The sequence below is a fragment of the Aegilops tauschii genome, chromosome 2 (genome assembly GCF_002575655.3).
Source record: "Aegilops tauschii subsp. strangulata cultivar AL8/78 chromosome 2, Aet v6.0, whole genome shotgun sequence".
Lineage (NCBI taxonomy): Eukaryota > Viridiplantae > Streptophyta > Magnoliopsida > Poales > Poaceae > Aegilops > Aegilops tauschii.
Window position 1 is genome coordinate 451,196,037 of NC_053036.3, and position 12,264 is coordinate 451,208,300.

Below are 12,264 nucleotides of genomic sequence, written 5' to 3' on the forward strand. Positions count from 1 at the left end.
GATTGCATGTGATGTTAATCCTTTATGCATCTTATCTTGCTTTGTTTGACGGTAGCATTATAAGATGATCTCTCACTAAAATTTCAAGATAAAAGTGTTCTCCCTGAGTATGCACCGTTGCGAAAGTTCTTCGTGCTGAGACACCACGTGATGATCGGGTGTGATAGGCTCTACGTTCAAATACAACAGGTGCAAAACAGTTGCACACGCGGAATACTCAGGTTAAACTTAACGAGCCTAGCATATGCAGATATGGCCTCGGAACACGGAGACCGAAAGGTCGAGCGTGAATCATATAGTAGATATGATCAACATAGTGATGTTCACCATAGAAACTACTCCATCTCACGTGATGATCGGACATGGTTTAGTTGATTTGGATCACGTAATCACTTAGATGATTAGAGGGATATCTATCTAAGTGGGAGTTCTTAAGTAATATGATTAATTGAACTTAAATTTATCATGAACTTAGTACCTGATAGTATCTTACTTGTCTATGTTAATTGTAGATAAATGGCACGTGCTATTGTTCCGTTGAATTTTAATTCGTTCCTTGAGAAAGCTAAGTTGAAAGATGATGGTAGCAATTACATGGACTGGGTCCGTAACTTGAGGATTATCCTCATTGCTGCACAGAAGAATTACGTCCTGGAAGCACCGCTAGGTGCCAGGCCTCCTGCAAGAGCTACGCCAGAAGTTATGAATGTCTGGCAAAGCAAAGCTGATGACTACTCAATAGTTCAGTGTGCCATGCTTTACGGCTTAGAACCGGGACTTCAACGACGTTTTGAACGTCATGGAGCATATGAGATGTTCCAGGAGTTGAAGTTAATATTTCAAGCAAATGTCCGGATTGAGAGATATGAAGTCTCCAATTAGTTCTATAGCTGCAAGATGGAAGAGAATAGTTCTGTCAGTGAGCATATACTCAGAATGTCTGGGTATAATAATCACTTGATTCAACTGGGAGTTGAACTTCCGGATGATTGCGTCATTGACAGAATTCTTCAATCACTGCCACCAAGCTACAAGAGCTTCGTGATGAACTATAACATGCAAGGGATGGATAAGACAATTCCCGAGCTCTTCGCAATGCTAAAGGCAGCGGAGGTAGAAATCAAGAAGGAGCATCAAGTGTTGATGGTCAGTAAAACCACTAGTTTCAAGAAAAAGGGCAAAGGGAAGAAGAAAGGGAACTTCAAGAAGAACAGTAAGCAAGTTGCTGTTCAGGAGAAGAAATCCAAGTCTGGACCTAAGCCTGAAACTGAGTGCTTCTACTGTAAGCAGACTGGCCACTGGAAGCGGAACTGCCCCAAGTATTTGGCGGATAAGAAGGATGGCAAGGTTAACAAAGGTATATGTGATATACATGTTATTGATGTGTACCTTACTAATACTCGTAGTAGCACCTGGGTATTTGATACTGGTTCTGTTGCTAATATTTGCAACTCGAAACACGGGCTATGGATTAAGCGAAGATTGGCTAAGGATGAGGTGACGATGCGCGTGGGAAATGGTTCCAAAGTCGATGTGATCGCCGTCGGCACGCTACCTCTACATCTACCTTCGGGATTAGTTTTAGACCTAAATAATTGTTATTTGGTGCCAGCGTTGAGCATGAACATTATATCTGGATCTTGTTTAATGCGAGACGGTTATTCATTTAAATCAGAGAATAATGGTTGTTCTATTTATATGAATAATATCTTTTATGGTCATGCACCCTTGAAGAGTGGTCTATTTTTAATGAATCTCGATAGTAGTGATACACATATTCATAATATCGAAGCCAAAAGATGCAGAGTTGATAATGACAGTGCAACTTATTTGTGGCACTGCCGTTTGGGTCATATCGGTGTAAAGCGCAGGAAGAAACTCCATACTGATGGAATTTTGGAATCACTTGATTTTGAATCACTTGGTACTTGCGAACCGTGCCTTATGGGCAAGATGACCAAAACACCGTTCTCCGAAACTATGGAGAGAGCAACAGATTTGTTGGAAATCATACATACATATGTATGTGGTCCGATGAATATTGAGGCTCGTGGCAGATATCGTTATTTTCTCACCTTCACAGATGATTTGAGCAGATATGGGTATATCTACTTAATGAAACATAAGTCTGAAACATTTGAAAAGTTCAAAGAATTTCAGAGTGAAGTTGAAAATCATCGTAACAAGAAAATAAAATTCCTACGATCTGATCGTGGAGGAGAATATTTGAGTTACGAGTTTGGCCTACATTTGAAACAATGCGGAATAGTTTCGCAACTTACGCCACCCGGAACACCACAGCGTAATGGTGTGTCCGAACGTCGTAATCGTACTTTATTAGATATGGTGCGATCTATGATGTCTCTTACTGATTTACCGCTATCGTTTTGGGGTTATGCTTTAGAGACGGCTACATTCACTCTAAATAGGACACCATCGAAATCCGTTGAGACGATGCCTTTTGAACTATGGTTTGGCAAGAAACCAAAGTTGTCGTATCTTAAAGTTGGGGGTTGCGATGCTTATGTGAAGAAACTTCAACCTGATAAGCTCGAACCCAAATCGGAGAAATGTGTCTTCATAGGATACCCAAAGGAGACTGTTGGGTACACCTTCTATCACAGATCTGAAGGCAAGGTATTCATTGCTAAGAATGGATCCTTTCTAGAGAAGGAGTTTCTCTCGAAAGATGTGAGTGGGAGGAAAGTAGAACTTGATGAGGTAACTGTACCTGCTCCCTTATTGGAAAGTAGATCATCGCAGAAATCAGTTTCTGCAACACATACACTAATTAGTGAGGAAGTTAATGATAATGATCATGAAACTTCAGATCAAGTTACTACTGAACCTCGTAGGTCAACTAGATCAAGATCCGCACCAGAGTGGTACGGCAATCCTGTTCTGGAGGTCATGTTACTAGACCATGATGAACCTACGAACTATGAAGAAGCGATGGTGAGCCCAGATTCCGTAAAATGGCTTGAAGGCATGGAATCCGGGATGGGATCCATGTATGAGAACAAAGTATGGACTTTGGTTGACTTGCCCGATGGTCGGCAAGCCATTGAAAATAAATGGATCTTCAAGAAGAAGACTGACGCTGATGGTAATGTTACTGTCTATAAAGCTCGACTTGTTGCGAAAGGTTTTCAACAAGTTCAAGGGATTGACTACGATGAGACCTTCTCACCCGTAGCGATGCTTAAGTCTGTCCGAATCATGTTAGCAATTGCCGCATTTTATGATTATGAAATTTGGCAAATGGATGTCAAAACTGCATTCCTGAATGGATTTCTGGAAGAAGAGTTGTATATGATGCAACCGGAAGGTTTTGTCGATCCAAAGGGAGCTAACAAAGTGTGCAAGCTCCAGCGATCCATTTATGGACTGGTGCAAGCCTCTCGGAGTTGGAATAAACGCTTTGATAGTGTGATCAAAGCATTTGGTTTTATATAGACTTTTGGAGAAGCCTGTATTTACAAGAAAGTGAGTGGGAGCTCGATAGCATTTCTGATATTATATGTGGATGACATATTACTGATTGGAAATGATATAGAATTTCTGGATAGCATAAAGGGATACTTGAATAAGAGTTTTTCAATGAAAGACCTCGGTGAAGCTGCATATATATTAGGCATTAAGATCTATAGAGATAGATCAAGACGCTTAATTGGACTTTCACAAAGCACATACCTTGACAAAGTTTTGAAGAAGTTCAAAATGGATCAAGCAAAGAAAGGGTTCTTGCCTGTACTACAAGGTGTGCGATTGAGTAAGACTCAATGCCCAACCACTACAGAAGATAGAGAGAAGATGAAAGATGTTCCCTATGCTTCAGCCATAGGCTCTATCATGTATGCAATGTTGTGTACCAGACCTGATGTGTCCCTTGCAATAAGTTCAGCAGGGAGGTACCAAAGTAATCCAGGAGTGGATCACTGGACAGCGGTCAAGAACATCCCGAAATACCTGAAAAGGACTAAGGATATGTTTCTCGTTTATGGAGGTGTCAAAGAGCTCATCGTAAGAGGTTACGTTGATGCAAGCTTTGACACTGACCCGGACGATTCGAAATCGCAAACCGGATACGTATTTACATTGAACGGTGGAGCTGTCAGTTGGTGCAGTTCTAAGCAAAGTGTCGTGGCGGGATCTACATGTGAAGCGGAATACATAGCTGCTTCGGAAGCAGCAAATGAAGGAGTCTGGATGAAGGAGTTCATATCCGATCTAGGTGTCATACCTAGTACATCGGGACCAATGAAATTCTTTTGTGACAATACTGGTGCAATTGCCTTAGCAAAGGAATCCAGATTTCACAAGAGAACCAAGCACATCAGAAGACGCTTCAATTCCATCCGGGATTTAGTCCAGGTGGGAGACATAGAAATTTGCAAGATACATACGGATCTGAATGTTGCAGACCCGTTGACTAAGCCTCTTCCACGAGCAAAACATGATCAGCACCAAGACTCCATGGGTGTGAGAATCATTACTGTGTAATCTAGATTATTGACTCTAGTGCAAGTGGGAGACTGAAGGAAATATGCCCTAGAGGCAATAATAAAGTATTATTTATTTCCTTATATCATGATAAATGCTTATTATTCATGCTAGAATTTTATTAACCGGAAACATAATACATGTGTGAATACATAGACAAACAGAGTGTCACTAGTATGCCTCTACTTGACTAGCTCGTTAATCAAAGATGGTTATGTTTCCTAGCCATAGACATGAGTTGTCATTTGATTAACGGGATCACCTCATTAGGAGAATGACGTGATTGACTTGACCCATTCCGTTAGCTTAGCACCCGATCGTTTAGTATGTTGCTATTGCTTTCTTCATGACTTATACATGTTCCTATGACTATGAGATTATGCAACTCCCGTTTACCGGAGGAACACTTTGTGTGCTACCAAACGTCACAACGTAACTAGGTGATTATAAAGGTGCTCTACAGGTGTCTCCAAAGGTACTTGTTGGGTTGGCGTATTTCGAGATTAGGATTTGTCACTCCGATTGTCGGAGAGGTATCTCTGGGCCCACTCGGTAATGCACATCACTATAAGCCTTGCAAGCATTATGACTAATGAGTTAGTTGCGGGATGATGTATTACGGAACGATTAAAGAGACTTGCCGGTAACGAGATTGAACTAGGTATCGAGATACCGACGATCGAATCTCGGGCAAGTAACATACCGATGACAAAGGGAACAACGTATGTTGTTATGCGGTCTGACCGATAAAGATCTTTGTAGAATATGTGGGAGCCAATATGGGCATCCAGGTCCCGCTATTGGTTATTGACCGGAGAGGTGTCTCAGTCATGTCTACATAGTTCTCGAACCCAAAGGGTCCGCACGCTTAAAGTTACGATGACAGTTATATTATGAGTTTATATGTTTTGATGTACCGAAGGTTGTTCGGAGTCCCGGATGTGATCACGGACATGACAAGGAGTCTCGAAATGGTCGAGACATAAAGATTGATATATTGGACGACTATATTCGGACACCGGAAGTGTTCCGGAGAAGTTTCGGATTAAACCGGAGTGCCGGAGGGTTACCGGAACCCCCCGGGGAAGTATTGGGCCTTAGTGGGCCTTGAGGGGAGAGAGAGGGCAGCAGCCAGGAGGTGGCGCGCCCCCTCCCAAGGGGAGTCCTAGTTGGACTAGGAGAGGGGGGCGCAGCCCCCTTTCCCTCTCCCTCTCCCTCTCTTTCCTTCCCCCCCTTCTTTCCTAGTAGGACTAGGAAAGGGGAGTCCTACTCCCACTAGGAGGAGGACTCCCCCTCTCTCCTTGGCGCGCCTAGGGCAGCCGGCCTCGCCCTTGCTCCTTTATATACGGGGGCAGGGGGGCACCTAAGGACACACTTGATATACGATATTTTAGCCGTGTGCGGTGCCCCCCTCCACCATATTACACCTCGATAATACCGTTGCGGAGCTTACGCGAAGCCCTGCGTCGGTGGAACATCATCATCGTCACCATGCCGTCGTGCTGACGAAACTCTCCCTCAACACACGCTGGATCGGAGTTCGAGGGATGTCATCGAGCTGAACGTGTGTAGAACTTGGAGGTGCCGTACGTTCGGTACTTGATCGGTCGGATCGTGAAGACGTACGACTACATCAACCGCGTTGTAATAACGCTTCCGATGTCGGTCTACGAGGGTACGTGGACAACACTCTCCCCTCTCGTTGCTATGCATCACCATGATCTTGCGTGTGCGTAGGAAATTTTTTGAAATTACTACGTTCCGCGACAACCCCTTCTTTCGAGGTTTCTTGAATTTCTTCGGGGCTCAACTCCATCATTTCACTCCCAACACCATCACATATCTTGCCGCATTCGTGTCCATGTGCAAGAATTTCCTGGGGTGTCGACCGCACTGGGGTCTTTTCAAGCACATTTTCACTATCCGCTCCAATACAGTGAAGAAAGCGAACTCGAACGACGATAAAACCCATGTTATCCAGATGTGTGGGGGTCTGGGTATTCAGAAGAGGAAGAGGAGTTCCTTCCCTCCGATGACTCTTCCTGAGTCGGTCAGGGGCTGGCAGTCGACCTGGTTCTATTGCCAGGATATCGCGACCCCAGGCCACTCGACTGGACTTCCCCCTTTCTCTTTTGATCGTGTTCAGACTCCATCTTCGTTGAAAGTGACCGCCACGGAGAAGGCGGAGATGGGCATGTTGGTCGAGAGGGTAGTTCAACTGATCAACCAAGGTGTCACCGGCATGGATCTGCTAGAGGTGTTCCTCAGTTGGTGCATTCAACCACTCCAAGCTCGTGACCACTCCATGTGGATGTACTCCGGGGCTGGTGATACCGCTCGGGTTCATCTGGAGGAGGTGACGGCCAAAACAGTGGCCGAGTGGCTGAGCGGCATCACCGGGAACAAGGACAACCCCAGGGGCGCCAGGAGAGTCAAACCTTTCAACGACAGCAACCAGCCAGACAAGGTTTGGCCATTACAACTGATTGAATTTGGATGTGTTTTCTGACTGTTTGTTGATGCGACTGATTTCCACTCGGCTCCTTGTTTTGTAGATTTATACAGAAATGTACTCAATGCCCAATGGCGAACAAGCTCTGGAGCAGTACCATGAAGGCGAGGACAACGCGGAGGAGAGCGGCGAGTGGGAGTCACCAGCCGGCGATGATGAAGATGAGAGTGATGAGTCGGACAACGAGGAGGTAGCCGACTCACCACCTCGTTCTGAATGTCGATCCAAGCAGCACCATGATCCCGCGGGCAGGCGCGGCAAGGCTGTGGCCTCGAGCGCTCCATCTCAAAAGTGTGCTCGGTCTTTGACTCCAGAATTGGCTGAGAAGGTCACCAAGCAGCCCAAGATCAATCCTTCGAAGGCTCGGAAGACTTTGCCTAGAATCAAGATGGACGTTCCTGTTGCTTCTGGGTAAATGTTCTCCCCGTATTTTCTTGTTCTGACCGATTCTCTTGTACTGACCGAGTGGATGATGAACCTTTACAACTCGGCCTCGGCTGCGACTGATATGGATATCGACAAGACCCCAGACAACGAGGAAACCGACAACGCAGCTACCTCCAAAGCCAGTATGTCTGCCCGACTCGAGTTTATTTGGACGACTAGATTGTTTGTCAGCTATCTCCTTGACTTTCTATGTTTGTCGCAGCGCCACGGGACGTTGTTGTGCTCCCGGACGATGAAGAAGAAGTGTCGCTGAGGGGAAGGAGGAGGAGGGACAAGGAACTGAGCGGGAAAGCGCCTGAGGCCCAGGTTCCTCAGTCGACTGAGATGCCTGGGACGGCCGTCGAGCGATCGTCAGATCCGGCACGTACCAACGTCACTTTCGCTATCCCGCTGTCGACTGATTGCCCATCAGGATCAGCTGCTTAGACTTCTACTATACCAATACAACCCCACGCATCAGACCCAGCGGTTGCTCCGACTGCTCTGCCATCATCGCTTTTCACTGCTTATCAAACCCCCGGACGACCCACCGTCTGCCGCCAAGGAAGCTCTTCTTCAGTTGAACCTTGTGATGTGGCAGATGAAAGTGGTGCATGAGGCCAGTCAGGTGGCCTTCAAAGCCGGAGCTGCTCTGCATACTAATGTCCAGGTTAGTTGATTTCCGATTGATCATATTTCTCGTCCGGTCACCCATTGGGGTGTGACTGTTTTGAAGTTGCACGAGTCAATTTGAGTCGTCTTGGATTGAATCTTTGAACTAGTGGGGGCACTCTTAGTGCACCCACTGGGTGTAGTCCCCGAGACCATAGTTGACTGCGGGCAGTTGACTGTGGTCTGAGAATCTGAATTTTGTCACTCGGTCTGGACTGGCCAGGTCGAATGACACCAGAACTAGTGGGGGCATGCTAAGTGCGCCCACTGGGTGTAGTCCCCGAGACCGTGGTTGACTGCGGGCAGTCGACTATGGTCTGAGAACTCCTTTTTTTACTCTCGCACTGGGCAGACCATGTCGAGTGTTTATTCAAACCAGTGGGGGCACGCCAAGTGCACCCACTGGGTGTGGTCCCCGAGACTGCCGTTAAATGTTTGATTCGGCGGTAGTCTTAGAGTAGCTATCACTGTGATGTCTTTTTATCTCGGTCAACTGATATGGCTTAAACTGCAGAAATCTTGTGATCTTGGGGCTCAGCTTTCCGCAATGAACAAGTAGCAAATCAGCCTCAACCTTGATCTGGAATTGGCCTAGAAGAATCTCAAGACTGCTCGCGATGAAGTAACTGCCATGGGAGGTAACCAATCGTCAACTGTCTTTCTCACTGCCGGCCCTTTTCCTTTCCATTTTTTGAACCGAGTGACTCCACTCGAGCAGATGTATGTAGTAAAAACCGTCAACTCCAAGCCCGTCTGAAGAATGTTATTTCTTTAGAGAAAATGAAGCAGGCTTTGGAGAAGAAGGATCTGGATCTTGCTGCTGCACAGAAGGAAGCGCGAGAGAAAACGGCGCTTGCTGACAAGAAGCTTGCTTCAGTCGGCAAGCTAGAAGAGGAGAAATCCAAACTGAAGGCTGATGTTTCTGACGCCAATCGGGAGGTCGAGCGACTGAAGAAAGACAAGGACAAGCTGACTGACGAGCTTGGGAGCCTCAAGGCCAAGAAGGTCGAGTTGGAGTCTTATCTGTGCCAGCTTGCTGCAAAGCTGGTCCTAAAACTTGAAGGTACTGATGACTGACTGACTTAGTACGGTCGACTGTCCAGCTTGATTATATCGTCGACTCATCATTTACTCGACTGTGTAGAGCTTTGCCAAGACTTTGAAGCGGAAACTGGGCGGATCGACACGGGTCTCGATCCCATAAATTGTCCAGTCAAGGATGATGTTGCGATGAATGTGCTGCGGTTGGAATCTCGCATGGACAGCGCGGTTGCTTATCTTGCTCCCCTGAAGGCAGCGATGACTCGGGTTGATGCCGAACTCTGGCCTCAGGCGGAACTGTCTCAAGACCTCGAGTCTCTAATGGCTCGACTGAATCAAATACCTGACCGAGTGCAAGAGTGGAAGAAGTCATCTGCTCGATGTGGCGCTGATGTCGCGTTGTCCTTGGTCCGAGTGCACTGCAAAGACGTCAAAGAAGACAAGCTGGCGGAGCTCAAGGTTGCTAACACAAAGAAGCACACCTTCCAATCCTTCATGGACACTTTCCTTGACGTTGCCACTCGCATTGCAGACAGCATAGACCTTGACAGTTTCTGCGACCCAGCCAGTCCTTCTCCTGACGCGTGACCCAAAAACATTATGCTCCACCTTTATTTGCCTCGGAATGCCGAGTGATTGTGTAATCGTTAAACTTCTTCGGGCTTGATGCTCGAATACTTTTGATCCGTCGTTCGGAACTTTAGGATTTATCTGAACTTGGTTTATCTCTGAATATGCTTGTGTTTGCCTTCGAGTGGATTTTGCTTCTTCAATTGGAATAATCTTTGTCCTAGAGATGCAGCTATTGTTCTTAAGGCGCAACTCCGAAGGAGAAGGTTGTAGTCGACCTGCACCTCGTCGTCCTTGCGGATAGGGAGGGAGCACACGTTGTACTTGTGGCGCAGCTCCGAAGGAGAAGGTTACAGTCGACCTGTACCTCGTCGTCCTTGCGGATAGGGCAGGAGCACACGTTGTACTTATGGCGCAGCTCCGAAGGAGAAGGTTACAGTCGACCTGTACCTCGTCGTCCTTGTGGATAGGGATGGAGCACACGTTGTACTTGTGGCGCAGCTCCGAAGGAGAAGGTTACAATCGACCTGTACCTCGTCGTCCTTGCGGATAGGGCAGGAGCACACGTTGTATTTGTGGCGCAGCTCTGAAGGAGAAGGTTGCAGTCGACCTGCACCTCGTCGTCCTTGCGGATAGGGATGGAGCGCACATTGTACTTGTGGCGCAGCTCCGAAGGAGAAGGTTGCAGTCGACCTGCATCTCGTCGTCCTTGCGGATAGGGATGGAGCGCACATTGTACTTGTGGCATAGCTCCGAAGGAGAAGGTTGCAGTCGACCTGCACCTCGTCGTCCTTGCGGATAGGGATGGAGCGCACATTGTACTTGTGGCGCCGCTCCGAAGGAGAAGGTTGCAGTCGACCTGCACCTCATCGTCCTTGCGGATAGGGATGGAGCGCACATTGTACTTGTGGCGCAGCTCCGAAGGGGAAGGTTGCGGTCGACCTGCACCTCGTCGTCCTTGCGGATAGGGATGGACTTCGAACTTAGGCGAGTACTAGACTGCAGCTAAGCCCCCGAGTGGGAGGGTTGCTCACCACTCGGTAGGATTTTACAAACTTAGGCAAGAACTGGACTGCAGCTAAGCCCCCAAGTGGGAGGGTTGCTCACCACTCGGTAGGATTTTTCAAACATAGGCGAGTACTGGACTGCAGCTAATCCCCCGAGTGGGAGGGTTGCTCACCACTCGGTAGGATTTTTCAAACTTAGGCGAGTACAGGACTGCAGCTAAGCCCCCGAGTGGGAGGGTTGCTCTCCACTCGGTAGGATTTTTCAAACTTAGGCGAGTACTGGACTGCGGCTAAGCCCTCGAGTGGAAGGGTTGCTCACCACTCGGTAGGATTTTTCAAACTTAGGCGAGTACTAGACTGTAGCTAAGCCCCCGAGTGGGAGGGTTGCTCACCACTCGGTAGGATTTTTCACACTTAGGCGAGTACTGGACTGCAGCTAAGCCCCCGAGTGAGAGGCTTGCTCATCACTCGGTAGGATTTTTCAAACTTAGGCGAGTACTGGACTGCAGGTAAGCCCCCGAGTGAGAGGCCTGCTCATCACTCGGTAGGATTTTTCAAACTTAGGCGAGTACTGGACTGCAGCTAAGCCCCCGAGTGAGAGGCTTGCTCATCACTCGGTAGGATTTTTCAAACTTAGGCGAGTACTGGACTGCAGCTAAGCCCCCGAGTGAGAGGCTTGCTCATCACTCGGTAGGATTTTTCAAACTTAGGCGAGTACTGGACTGCAGCTAAGCTCCCGAGTGAGAGGCTTGCTCATCACTCGGTAGGATTTTTCAAACTTAGGCGAGTACTGGACTGCAGCTAAGCCTCCGAGTGAGAGGCTTGCTCATCACTCGGTAGGATTTTTCAAACTTAGGCGAGTACTGGACTGCAGCTAAGCCCCCGAGTGAGAGGCTTGCTCATCACTCGGTGGGATTTTACACACTTAGGCGAAACGGATTCGCGGCTAAGCCCCCGAGTGAGAGGTTTGCTCACCACTCGGTAGGATTTTTCAAACTTAGGCGAAACGGATTCGCGGCAAAGTCACCCACTGGGGGATTTCAGACGCAAACAAAAGCAGCAACTACCATTTAGGAAGACTGTAAAGCTCTTGTCTTCGATAAACAAACTACAAAGGTATTTCTTATTACGTCTCATCCGGATGAGTACTTAAGTATAAAAGGGGCGGAGCAGCTCCGCGTTCCAAGCCCGTGGCTCGTCTTTCTGATGCTCGACATTGTAAAGATGATATGCTCCATTGTGGAGAACTCTGGTGACAATGAAGGGACCTTCCCAAGCAGGGGCGAGCTTGTGTGGTTTCTGCTGATCCATTCGAAGAACCAAGTCTCCCTCTTGAAAGGCTCGGCCCCTCAAGTTTCTGGTGTGGAATCGACGCAAGTCTTGCTGATAAATGGTCGACCGGATTAAGGCCATCTCTCTTTCCTCCTCTAGGAGAACGACTACATCTTGCCGGGCCTGTTCTGCTTCATCTTCAGAGAAGAGGTCGACTCAGGGTGCATCGTGAAGCAAGTCACTCGGTAGGACAGCTTCAAC